The sequence below is a fragment of the Oncorhynchus kisutch genome, linkage group LG2, assembly GCF_002021735.2.
Source record: "Oncorhynchus kisutch isolate 150728-3 linkage group LG2, Okis_V2, whole genome shotgun sequence".
Classification (NCBI taxonomy): domain Eukaryota; kingdom Metazoa; phylum Chordata; class Actinopteri; order Salmoniformes; family Salmonidae; genus Oncorhynchus; species Oncorhynchus kisutch.
Genome location: NC_034175.2, coordinates 7,320,667 through 7,330,720, shown reverse-complemented (window position 1 = coordinate 7,330,720; position 10,054 = coordinate 7,320,667). Strand labels below are relative to the sequence as shown.

Below are 10,054 nucleotides of genomic sequence, written 5' to 3'. Positions count from 1 at the left end.
AAAGCTTAAACCAAGTTTATTCTTTCCAAATGATCGAACAGCTGAATTGACAAAAACATCTTTACAATAGTGGTGGTATTTGTACCCCACTTTGGGTGGAGTCTCCTCCTTCTCGCTAAACATTGTATCTTTATTGCTAGGCAGGAAACGAAGTGATATGGCAATAAACTTTTCTTTCTCCCTTAACGTGACCTGACCTGACCTCAACCCCCTTCATCACTAATCCATGGCTCTCTCCCCTTATCAATATCTGCCACATGTGATCGCTTTCTCTACACTCAGTACATTCCAAGCTTAATTGCACCCACCATATACCTTCCCCCTACAATTCACCATTAACCTCTGATGTAGTCCCTTGGCTATGGCACCCCTCAGGTCTCTATTATAACAAATTATTAATAACATTTAAAGTTCAGAAATTCAAACCCATCACAGGTAAAAACTCAGACTCAAAACTCGAAAGGACTGACAGTGACTCTGTTTCACCACATTGAGTCTGCGTCGCACCAAACGGCGGGCATCACAAACACCAGGAATCTTCAACTTCAATTGCTCCACCTGCACACTTAACACTACCCCAGAAATCACCCCTTTCAATGGTGCCCTATTCATTACCGCAAAGCAAGAAACAGATCTTGACCCAAGTTGCGTGACACGGAGCTCCCGCTCCCTCAGGTCCAAAGAAACACAAACAAATATCACAAGTCCACTAAAGGTTACCTTCACTGATTCAACTGCACCCAACTCCTTTCCAACCTACCCTGAAACCACAAATGGACCCGCCAAAAGGCAAAGATCCATTTTCTCCAAAAGAGTCACTCCTACTGGACCAGATAATTTTTTATCATGTCCATCAATGCCAGGCTCAGGCTCAGAGCTCTTCATCACACCTTCCACCTCACTTAACTCGTCCTCGTTCATTTCCATTTCACCTCCAGAACTCAGTCTGGAGCACGGCTCACTCTGTTTGCACTTGACACCAATCTTCTTTGACGACCTATCTATTTTTATCGCCATTTTCCGCAAATTCAAATCCAACCTCTACTTTCCTCACTTTTTTTGACCTCTTCTTCCTCTTTTTACCCCTATATTCCACCTCAGAAATCCACCTTTCTGTGTCCCTGTCCCAATATTCCTCTTCTACCCACGTTGCTTCAATACCGTGCGTGTCATCTTCCCCTGATAGTTCCTGAAAGTGACATTTTAAGTCATTACAGAATATAGCATTGATTACTCATAGGTGAGCTATGTCAGTAAAATATAGTTTTGTTTTCATTCTAGCAGTGGAGGCTGGTGAGAGGAGCTATAGGAGGATGGGCTCATTGTAATGGCTGGATAGGAATCAGTGGAACGGAGGTTTCCATATCTTTTATCTGTTTGATACCGTTCCACTGATTCCATTCCAGACATTACAATGAGCCTGTCCTACTGCAGCTCCTTCCACCAGCCTCCACTACAGGCTCGTGATATGTATGTGCATATATATGTCGTGATTTGTATGAATACTTCCCTAAAACATGTATTTTCTGAGTGGGCTCAGGAGGCAGGTCAAAGCTCAGCAAGCTATCTCCAATATTGTGACCAGCTTATAGACCACCAGTGGGGGTTCCTTGAAGAGGTGTGCAATTTATTTTTGTCTGATTGCAGAATATGCCAGTGCTTTTTAAGGATTGCTTTCATTTTCTCTGAACCCTTGGTGTACTTGGTGCAAAAGACGGTTGCGTTGTTTTTTTTAATTTTATTGAGTTTTTAGTAACTCCTCTCTTGGTTTTTGAGATATTTTCATAATTGCAGCATCAAGAGTTTTGTCCTTGTAGCCTCTCATTTTTTATTTATCTGTCATTTTTTTTGCATCGCTGTCAAAATCTGTCTGGTGGCCACAGATTCGTTGAACCATGCATAACTGGCTATATGGCAGACCATTCTTGAGGGGAAGGGGATGCATACTATCCACACATAGCAAGGTATTGTGTATGTGGGCTTTGTGTGTAAGTCTGTGTGTAATGCATCATTCTCTTTGATGATCCAGGTAGTTTATTTTTCTCTCATCAGTCTGCATGGTGAATTTGAGGTATTCAGAGCCCTTGTTTACTATAGTTTGGAATTAATTTAGTTCCTGCTGACTTCCTTCCCAGAGCACAAAGACATCATCTATGTATCTCTTCCATAGGAGGATTTGAGAAAGTAGGGGTTTGTCTCTGTTTTGTAAAGGAGTGCTTCCTCAAATTGTCCCACATACATGTTTGCATAGTTGGGGAAAAAAGGGGAGCCCATGGCTACACCCTGAATTTGAAGGAAAAAGTCTGACTCAAATACAAAGTAGTTATTGGATAATATCAGTTCAGTAATTTGTAAGATTGGATGGAGCAAGGGTAGAGTCTCTCTGCTGAAGGACGTGTTGTAGCACCTGCAAGCCTCCAGTGTGTGGGATGTTAGTGTACAAGCTCTCCACATCAACAGTGGCCAGCAGGGTGCCCTCTGGTATCCTTCCTAAGCCCTCTATCAATGAGATCATGTGACTAGTGTCTTTGACATAAGACGGGAGATTCTCAACCATCGGTTTAATGTGGTAATTTGAAACAGAAATTCCACTTCTTTTTTGGTGATTTGTCCTGATTCCAAACAACTTTCCACTGTGGATGTGATATTAATGAATGCTGGAATTCTAGGGTATGGTCTTAATTCAGTTTGCGATAGAAGTTACCTTTAGATGGTTGTCGGCGACATTCATTCACATAGTAACATTTGTTTTGTATACAAAATTACACCCATTCCAAATGGGATCTACAAATGTGGCTCATGCGCACAGTGCAATAGCACTATTAAAAACATCCTTCTTCAGACACCTGCATACAGGTAGAAAAATCCCTGTTAGGGGTATCATCTCATGCAAGACCAAGGGAGTAATCTATCTCATCACCTGTTCATGTGGAAATGCCTAAGTAGTGTTGAAATGTTGAAATGGTTGTTGACATACTGAACAATCCTAGGATGGAGCATTTCAGCGTGATATAGTTTAATGAGGTAGGGGGATTGGGGAGGGTTTTTTGGGGAAGGGGGAGGGTGTGGTAGAAGTTAGTACAGATTTTTGGGGTATTTTATTTTAATGGTAGTGCAGAATTGGGCAGAACGTGATTGATCGTACATTCCAGCACGGTAAGTGGCACCATGCACTTTAAATGTTTGTTTGCAGAACGCCATGATATCATAGAAGAAAGTGTGGTGATATATTGTAACTCGATCTGGAGGAATACGAAGATGTGAGGAGAATTTATTTTAAAGAGCACTCCATGAGCCACGCCCCAATGGGCAGAGATAGGCATGTTGGAATGGTACAAGTTATAAAATTATAAAAACATATAATTGTACAATGGGTCAGCCGTGGGTTCTGTGTAACCTAGTTAGGCTAATATATTTGAGACCAGTGTATTGCAGTTAATTTAGTATTTAACTTAGTAAGTCAAATATTTGTGAGTGTATTTGAGTATTAACAGGTAAACAACAATGAGTCCCAGACAGTTTGCAATAGGACATACCAGAGGGGGGCATCGTTTACTAAGCTGCCTATATTATTGGGATCATCTGGTTACCACCAGCGTTTGTAATACATTGAGTTTGTTGACCATTGGACGCCTTTTCATAAAGAGATGTATTTAGAGCATTCATGTATTTGTTAGTAGCAGCAGCATCAGCCAGGGAAACTAATTGTTCTCACTTTGATAGAACATTCAGATTTTTCTGCCTGACTGTGGCGCTCTTTACCACTGGTGGTAACCAGTTGCACGACTGAGTAACAGCTGCTATGTTATTCTAGCTGACATACTAATGTTGTGTTGATGTGTCTTTGTCAGATGTTCTTCACACTCTCAACTTTGGGGTGGGAGGTGACACAACATAGAATGCCTTGTGGAGAACGAGCAATGGAGAGTTGGCCCACATCAGCCCAAAGGTATGTATACACAAAGACAACACGTTAGTACATTACATTAGAGTTGATCATACACTACTCATTGTTCAGATTTAAACCCTAATGGCTGCACAGACCCATGGTACCAAGCCTGTTCCCAGGCCAAAAAGCACTTTCAGTATCAATCATTGAAAATGCTTTTAAATGAAGTGGTATGAATGAAACTGCCCACCAAGTTGATGTTTGTGCCTCTGCCTCCACCAGGTTGTGGTGCTGTGGGTGGGAACCCATAATCACGGTCACACTGCAGAACAGATCTGTGGAGGCATTATGGCCATAGTCCAACTCATCAAGGACAAGCTGTCGAAGGCTTACACTCTCGTACTGGTGGGTTTTTCTTCCTCTTCTACCACATGTGACTTAAACCATTGTAATGGGAAATGTTTGATTAATCATTTTCCTGTATGTGATTCACTGTTACTAAGTACTGATGTTCCTTCCTTTGACCTGTTCAACTGCCAGAATCAAATGTCTGCTAGTGTTGAATGTTATGGCTAAAGTTTGCTGAAAGACTTCGCAGAGGACACACTGATAATGTATCTGTGACACTGTGATTCTGTAGCAGCTGATGTTGTGACTTCCTACAAGCCTCTCGGGCTGGTGTTTACTCAACACTCGGTGCTGCGGGATTAATATATAAGTGCCCTCTCAGACAAGCCCATTAGACATTTCTCTTGGCTTCTACTCTGGAGATGTTCTCCCTGAATTCTTGTAATAAAATGAAATGATTTAAATGAATATTTTATATCTCCCTTTTGTTCACCTGGAAAATCCCCTTTACAAACATTAATGTTATGATTAATGTTCCGCTAGCGGAACCCCTCGACAACATCCACTGAAATGGCAGAGCACAAAATTATTATTATTTTTATTTTTAAATATTTAACTTTCATACAAGTATAACACAACAAATTAAAGCTTAACTTCTTGTTAATCTAGCCATCATGTCAGATTTCAAAAAGGCTTGACAGCAAAAGCACACCATACGATTATGTTAGGTTAGCGCCTATTCACAAAAAAACATACAGCCATTTTCCAGCCAAAGAGAGGAGTCACAAAAAGCAGAAATAGAGATAAAATGAATCACTCTTTGATGATCTTCATCAGATGGCACTCATAGGACTTCATGTTACACAATACATGTATGTTTTGTTCAATAAATTTCATATTTATATCCAAAAATCTCAGTTTACATTGGAGTGTTATGTTCAGTAGTTCCAAAAACATCCGGTGATTTTGCAGAGAGCCACATCAATTTACATAAATACTCATCATAAATGTTGAAGGAATATGTTTGAGGAATTTTAATTATGAGATTTCTGTTGTTTGAATTTGGCGCCCTGAAATTTCACTGGCTGTTGTCATATCGATCCCGTTAGCGGGATCTCAGCCCAAAGATAATTTATTAACCAAGTGGTCACCCGGTCTATTTACATTGACCCCCCCCCCCCACACACCCTTTGTTTTTACACTGCTGCTACTCGCTGTTTATTATCCATGCATAGTCCCTTTACAAATTATCTCGACTAACCTGTAAACCAGCACATTTACTCAGTACCGGTACCCTCAGTATATAGCTTCGTTATTGTTACATCATTTTCATGTCTTACTTTTTGATATATATATTTCTTTACTTTAGTTTATTTAGTAAATATTTTCTTAACTCTATTTCTTTAAGTACAGTGTCTTGCGAAAGTATTCACCCCCTTGGTATTTTTCCTATTTTGTTGCCTTACAACCTTGAATTAAAATATATTTTTTGGGGGGTTGTATCATTTGATTTACACAACATACCTACCACTTTGAAGATGCAAAATATTTATTATTGTGAAACAAATAAGAAATATAACAAAAAAACTGAAAACTTGAGCATGCATAACTATTCACCCCCCAAAGTCAATACTTTGTGGAGCCACCTTTTGCAGCAATTACAGCTGCAAGTGTCTTGGGGTATGTCTCTATAAGCTTGGCACATCTAGCCTCTGGGATTTCTTCCCATTATTCAAGGCAAAACTGCTCCAACTCCAATCTTTAAGTCATACCACAGATTCTCCATTGGATTGAGGTCTGGGCTTTGACTAAGCCATTCCAAGATATTTAAATGTTTTCCCTTAAACCATTCAAGTGTTGCTTTAGCAGTATGCTTAGGGTCATTGTCCTGCTGGAAGGTGAACCTCCGTCCCAGTCTCAAATCTCTGGAAGACTGAAACAGGCTTCCCTCAAGAATTTCCCTGTATTTAGCACCATCCATCATTCCTTCAATTCTGACCAGTTTCCCAGTCCCAGCCGATGAAAACATCCCCAGAGCATGATGCTGCCACCACCATGCTTCACTGTGGGGACGAAGTTCTCGGGGTGTTGAGAGGTGTTGGGTTTGTGCCAGACATAACGTTTTCCTTGATGGCCAAAAAGCTCAATTTTAGTCTCATCTGACCAGAGTACCTTTTTCCATATGTTTGGGGAGTCTCACACATGCCTTTTGACAAACACCAAAAGTGTTTGCTTAATTTTTTCTTTAAGCAATCTTCTGGCCACACTTCCGTAAAGCCCAGCTCTGTGGAATGTACGGCTTTAAGTGGTCCTATGGACAGATACTCCAATCTCCGCTGTGGAGCTTTGCAGCTCCTTCAGGGTTATCTTTGGTCTCCTTGTTGCCTCTCGGATTAATGCCCTCCTTGCCTGGTCCGTGAGTTTTGGTGGGCGGTCCTCTCCCTTTTTTTGGGGGTTCCATATTCTTTCCAATTTTTAATAATGGATTTAATGGTGCTCCGTGGAATGTTCAAAGTTTCTGATATTTCTATAACCAACCCTGATCTGAACTTCTCCACAACTTTTCCCTGACCTATTTGGAGAGCTCCTTGGTCTTCATGGTGCTGCTTGCTTGGTGGTACCCCTTGCTTAGTGTTGTTGCAGACTCGGGGGCCTTTCAAAACAGGTGTATATATACTGAGATCAAGTGACAGATCATGTGACACTTAAATAAAGTACACCTGTGTGCAATCTAACTAATTATGTGACTTCTGAAGGTAATTGGTTGCACCAGATCTTATTTAGGGGCTTCATAGCAAAGGGGGTGGATACACATGCACGCACCACTTTTCCGTTTTTAATTTTTGTAATTTCTGAAACAAGTAATTTAAAAAAATGTCACTTCACCAATTTGGACTATTTTGTGTATGTCCATTACATGAAATATAAATTACACCAAATAAAAATATATTTAAATTACAGGTTGTAATGCAACAAAATAGGACAAATGTCAAGGGGGATGAATACTTTTGCAATGCACTGTATATTGTTGGCTTGTAAGTAAGCCTTTCACGGTAAGGTCTACACCTGTTGTTTTTGGCATTTTTTTTTGCATTTGATTTGATTTGTTCCCATTGATCATCACTGAGATGTTTCTACAACTTGATTTGAGTTCACCTGTGGTAAATTCAATTGATTGGACATGATTTGGAAAGGCACACATCAGTCTATATAAGGTCCCACAGTTGACAGTGCATATCAGAGCAAAAACCAAGCCATGAGCTTGGAGACAGGATTGTGTCAAAGCACAGATCTGGGCAAGGGTACCAAAAATGTCTGCAGCATTGAAGGTCCCCAAGAACACAGTGGCCTCCATCATTGTTAAATTGAAGATGTTTGTAACCACCAAGACTCTTCCTAGAGCTGGCTGCCTTGCCAAAGTAAGCAATCAGGGGAAAGGGCCTTGGTCAGGGAGGTGACCAGAACCCGATGGTCTCTGACTGTCAGAGTCGTGTGTGTATAGGTGGCAGGGAAGTCAGGCGCAGGAGAGTCAAACGGAGTGTAAATGGAGTCTTTTAAAATAATACATGCTCCAAACACTAAATACGTACATACATAAACGAACATGGGTACGAGGACCCGTCGCGCACCTATACAACATAAAACAACACTTGACATAAAACAATATCTGACAAAGACATGAGGGGAAACAGAGGGTTAAATACACAACAGGTAATGAATGGGATTGAAAACAGGTGTGTGGGAAGACAAGACAAAACCAATGGAAAATGAAAAATGGATCAATGATGGCTAGAAGGCCGTTGACGTCAACCGCTGAGCACCGCCCGAACAAGGAGAGGCAACGACTTCGGCAGAAGTCGTGACACTGACAGAGCTCCAGAGTTCCTCTGTGGAGATGGGAGAACTTTCCAGAAGGACAACCATCTCTGCAGCACTCCACCAATCAGGCCCATATGGTAGTGGCCAGACGGAAGCCACTCCTCAGTAAAAAGCACATGACAGCCCACTTGGAGTTTGCCAAAAAGCACCTAAAAGACTTTCAGACCATGAGAAACAAGATTCTCTGGTCTCATGAATCCAAGATTGAAATCTTTGGGCTGAATGCCTAGCGTCACATGTGGAGGAAACCTGGCACCATCTCTACGGTGAAGCATGGGGGTGGCAGCATCATGCTTTGGGGATGTTTTTCAGCAGCTGAAAGATGACCGGAGCAAAGTACAGAGAGATCCTTGATGAAAACTTGCCCCAGAGTGCTCAGGACCTTAGACTGGGGCAAAGGTTCACCTTCCAACAGGACAACGACCCTAAGCACACAGCCAAGATAATGTCGAAGTTGCTTTGGGACAAGTCTCTGAATGTCCTTGAGTGGCCCAGTCAGAGCCCGGACTTGAACCTGATCAAACATCTCTGGAGAGACCTGAAAATAGCTGTGCAGTGACGCTCCCCATCCAACCTGACAGAGCTTGATGATCTGCAGAAAAGAATGGGAGAAACTCCCCACATACAGCTGTGCCAAGCTTGCAGCGTCATACCCAACCAGATTCAAGGCTGCAATCGCTGCCAAAGGTGCTTCAACAAATTACTGAGTAAATGGTTTGAATACTTATGTAAATGTGATATTTAAATTGTTTTTTTTATACATTTGCAAACAAATCTTTAAAAAACAGTTTTGGCATTATGGGGTATTGTGTGCAGATTGATGAGGGAAAAAATTATTGAATCCATTTTAGAATATGGCTGTAACGTAACAAAATGTCAAAAATGTCAAGGGGTCTGAATACTTTCCAAGTGCACTGTACATATCCATTCTGATCAACCTTTCTCTCTCTCTTATCCTCTCTACCAAGGGGTTCCTGAACTGATGTACAAAGTTCAGGTGTCAGTGCCACTACAGTGGAGGACCCAGGGAGAGTTGGAGACCAGATCAACCCCCCCACAGACACCATGACAGACTGTGTGACTGTAAGGGTGCGTTATTAGGAAGTCATTGCTATTTGTCCAGTAAGTGGATACAATCCTAGCCTGCTTGTCAGTCTGTTTCTGACTGCCCATGATAGTAATATTTTTGGATGTCAATTAGTTTGCAGAAACTGAATGGCACTCAGACTAATACAGCAGTTTACTTTGTGTCACTCAGGGAGGAGGAGAGAGGGTTTGAGTGGAGGCTGCCTCTGCCAGGAGTCTGCCAAATCCTACCGCAAGCCCAGGAAGGCCTGTAAGTAGTCCTGTGTTTCTGTAACACTAACAGCAGTACATTGAAGAGTTTCTACAATGACTGTACAGTGGAATCTCTCAAAGTCACCAATCTGTGTATCTCTCTCCCATCCCATTCTCTCCGACCTATACACAATCCAGTTGTGGAAATGTGCCTAAGGAAAGGATTCCAGAATCAGTGGAAATGCCAGAAGATCATGGAAAGAGTAGAGAGGTCAAAGAGTGATCAAGGCAAAAAGAGTTGACCTTTAATCTCATGTTGCTCGCTCAAGAACCATGACTCGTTTTTTTATAAAAATGTATTAGATAATTATACTCCTTTGTATTACACATTTTTTATAAACAGTTTCAATATGTGTGTGGAGTGATATCCAATCTATTATTTCAGCGTTTTATCATCCCTCTGCTTCTACTTTACTAGATCCACATTTTTTTTGCATTTGACCCCTTTTTCAATCTTGTCTCATTGCTGCAATTCCCCAAAGGGGAAGTTCGAACCATGCGTTCTCCAAAACATGACCTGCTAGATCACGCTTCTTAACACCCGCCCAGCAGCCACAGCAATATGTCAGAGGTAACACACATTTAACCTGACAACCAAGG

General features: G+C 41.4%; 1 long non-coding RNA gene across 4 annotated transcripts; it reads left to right on the top strand.

Moving 5' to 3' along the window:
- Positions 1 to 1,521: 1,521 nt before the first annotated feature.
- LOC109903415 (uncharacterized) lies at positions 1,522 to 9,766 on the top strand. Of its 4 annotated transcripts, none has more exons than XR_004202452.1 (7): positions 1,524 to 1,618; positions 1,884 to 1,964; positions 3,852 to 3,949; positions 4,172 to 4,294; positions 9,085 to 9,199; positions 9,375 to 9,452; positions 9,593 to 9,766. It is a non-coding gene; the product is annotated as an uncharacterized LOC109903415 (long non-coding RNA). The 4 variants fall into 4 exon arrangements; XR_004202450.1 differs by having other exon boundaries at positions 9,085 to 9,205; XR_004202451.1 differs by having other exon boundaries at positions 9,085 to 9,238.
- Positions 9,767 to 10,054: the final 288 nt, after the last annotated feature.